Raw genomic sequence first — 3,688 nt, forward strand, 5'->3', positions numbered from 1 at the left:
CTAACAAACCATACATCAATGGAAAGCTTATTTATTCAGCTTTCAGATTATGTATAAATCTCAATTTCGAAAAAATTGACACTCAAAAATTGATTTTGTGGTCCAGGGTCACATTTACTGCTAAAAACAATACACTACAATACAATGAATAAAAACACTTCCTTTTTAAAGGAACAATAAATACTTTTGTATCTTATTTTTTCAATAAATACACTGTTTCTGCCTCAGAGTAAAAAAAATTGTGAGAGAAAATTTAAATAAGAAATAAAAGTAAAAACTGTGAAACATAAAATAAAGGTGTAATTCCTAAATAAAAATGTGCAAAATGACTTTAAAGTTAGTTCTCATAAACAGGCTTGGAAACAGCTTTCACCAAAAAATATTTAAATATGATATGTATTTTTAAATAAATAAACATAATTAAAAAGTATAAGTATTTTTAAAATATAATTAATAAAATAACAAAATTATAATTTTTTAAATATGAAATATTATAAATATTTTTTAAATATGATTAAAACACTGATATTGGCTAATAACTGTTATGGTGCCAATATACTAGCAACTAAATAAACAAAGACTAAAACTTAATAAAACTATACAGGCATATTAAAAATAATAATAATAATAGTAAAAATTAAGTAAAGTAAGGAAAACACAACAAAATTACTAACATTTTAAAATATTAAAATAAATCTAATTCAAATATTAACAAAAAGTGCAATAGTATATCAATGATATTAAAATAACAAAAAATAATTTTGATTATAAGATATAATATAAATATTTTAAAATATATAATTAAAACACTGATTTTGGCTGATCACAGTTATGGTGCCAATAAAATAGCAACTAAAACTAAAATAAAAAAAAAAAACTATACAGTCGTATTAAAAAAAAAAAATAAATAAATAAAAAAAAAAGTCATAAAAATGACAAAAACAACAAAATTATTAAAAATGTAACTAAAATTAAAATCAAAACAGAAAATATAAAAATAAAATTTAATTCAAAATATTACTCAAAAAACATAGTAGTAAATCAATGATACTAAAGTAACAAAAAAATATTATTATTATAAATATTTTTACCAAAACATTGATATTGGCTGACAACCAATAATGGTGGCAATATATCCCCAATAAAAGTAAAAAAAATAAGAAAATTAATAAAATAAAAAAATAAAAAAATAAAAAGTCACAACAATAGTATTTCTATTGTTTAGTAATTTAGTAATTTTCCCTTTGGACATATATTCTGCAACTTATTAAAGACTTCTCTTCTCTACTTTTCATGATTTTGTTCAATCCAGATGAATAAAATCAAGTGCCTCCCTTCATAAAAACTGAATCTTTAGTTTCATTTAGAAATGTCACATTACAGAATTAAAACGTGCTGTGAATGCAGTTTCATGTTGGCTTCAAACCGACAGCGTTTTAGAAGTCAAACTCCAACACGCTTCTGGATGTGTACTTTATTTTACAGTATGTGTAAATACATATACTTACACTGTATTTACAGTGTTCCTACCTACGGATGTTCTGGTAATATAAGGTAACTACATGGGGTAGGGTTAGGTTTAGGGGTAGGTTCAGAGTTAGTACCTAGTTATTACCTAGCAGCAGTGTTGGGCTAGTTACTCAAAGAATGTAATATATTACTCATTACTCCTTTCAAAAGTAATATTGTTACTTTACTTATTACTTTCTGGCAACAGTAATTAGTTACACTGCTAGTTACATTACTTTTTCTTCACGCCCCACAGAAGTTGTAACTGTGTATCTTCCACGTCAAATTCTTACTAACAACATATTTCTGCCTCATCATTTGACCCAAATCCACATTGGATCGCAGTCAGAAGTTATTACAAACACTCAATAGTGATTAATAGTGACAGTCAAGTAGAAGTGTTGTATTAATCTCATTAATTGTCATGTGTAGCTTGTGAAGCTAATTGTAATTTCTCTGTTACCCAAATACAATTATATTTCATTATGTATTTTATCAAATCACATAAGTTTGTAAGGAACTGTTTAATTTTCCAAAAAGATTTTTAATTATAGTAATATAATGTACCACATGCTGATCAGAGGGATGTGGGTGGGATGTAATGCCAGAGTAAAGTAAAGCCACTATATACACAACAGTGTTCAGATCATCTTTTTTCCTGACAAAATCAATATAACTAAGTATAACTAAGTTACTAGTAACTAGTTACTGCCCAACACTGGTCATTTCATAACAAGTACACTTTGGAATTCTGGGTTATGTATGACTCGCTAGCGCATGATCTGTTTCTTCTTGAATGGTTTTTGCAAAATACTCGATAATGTCAAATCGCACATCGTTAAAACAACAATTATGATATTATCGCAGACGATATATATCGCACACCCCTAAGTAAAACCTGTTATGTAAAATATGTATTATATATAAAATAAAATAACATTAATATAGTGTATTTTATTTACAGTAAATTTAGACTTCTATAACTTTTTGATACTTTTTTTAATTCCACTTTTGCAATAATCTGCTGATTTTCTTCTTCAAAAAGAGACCAACCGTAGGTCTGTATTCCAAAGTGTTCATAAATTACAACAATTTAAGTTTGGATAGATACGTTTGTAAGAAACTCTTTAATTTTCCAAAAAGATTTGTAATTATAGTAATATAATGTGCCACATGCTGATCAGAGGGAATGTAATGCCAGAGTAAAGCAAAGCCACGACTTACACAACAGTGCTCAGATCATCTTTTTACTGACAAAATCAATATAATGCAATATTTCTATCTGCTGAATGTAAGCTTTTCCATATTCCAAGCTTGCCTGCTGCACTGGGGACTTCACATGCATGTGCTAGTCGTGAAAATTATGAAAATAAATCTAGGAATTATTTTATTGTTGGATTTTAAATCAGCGGGGTTGAGGCATCAAAAGTAACTAAGTAACTAAGCTGTTTTATCTGAAATCTTATTAGTTACACTACTAGTTACTGCAAAAAGTAATATTATTACAGTAACTAAATTACTAGTTACTAGTAACTACTGCGTAGCAGTATATTTTTAAGATTTTTTTATTTAATACCATGTCAGCATCTAACGCTATTTTCATGGCAAAAACAATTAAAACAAACACAAGTTATATAACACAAGATTTTTTACATTAGCAAACTTTTTCTGGCAAAATTATACTAAATAACTCCAACTGTCACCGTCCCACCTGTGGGACGCTTGGCGCTCTTTTTCTAGTTGTCCTTTTTCTCTATCAATCTCTATCAATTCTCGATCATAAATTATATATCATTTGAAACCTTAGAAGCCCAAGATTCATCCTGTGAAAACCATTTTGAAATCGTACATTGCGTTACCATGCAAATGGTACTTTAAAATCTTTGGCGGTCTCCTCCCCCTTAGTGGGCGGTGTCAAGTGTCATATTACAAAATGCATTACGGTCTTTTAGAATCAAACCTTTTTATAATCTTGACATAAAACATATCATTGGAAAGTTCTGAGCCTCAGGATTCCATATATGGTGGTTATTTTGAGACAGAAGTAATATTGACAGAGAAATCTAGACATTTGTGACAGAAAAATGCATTTAAAAAATTCAATGGAGTTTGGATGGCACCCGGTGGCTGTTTGTGGTATAACGCCCTGAATAAAATCTCACAGGAACCTCAATTTTTT

At 28.2% G+C, this 3,688-nt stretch overlaps 1 protein-coding gene across 7 annotated transcripts in view; it reads right to left on the reverse strand.

Moving 5' to 3' along the window:
* The window catches only part of mon2 (MON2 homolog, regulator of endosome-to-Golgi trafficking), a 52,556-nt gene that overhangs the window by 40,501 nt on the left and 8,367 nt on the right, over positions 1 to 3,688 (reverse strand). The window lies entirely within an intron of this gene.

This window comes from Sinocyclocheilus anshuiensis, unplaced genomic scaffold (genome assembly GCF_001515605.1).
Source record: "Sinocyclocheilus anshuiensis isolate Anshui unplaced genomic scaffold, SAMN03320099.WGS_v1.1 scaffold688, whole genome shotgun sequence".
In the NCBI taxonomy this organism is placed as follows: Eukaryota; Metazoa; Chordata; class Actinopteri; order Cypriniformes; family Cyprinidae; genus Sinocyclocheilus; species Sinocyclocheilus anshuiensis.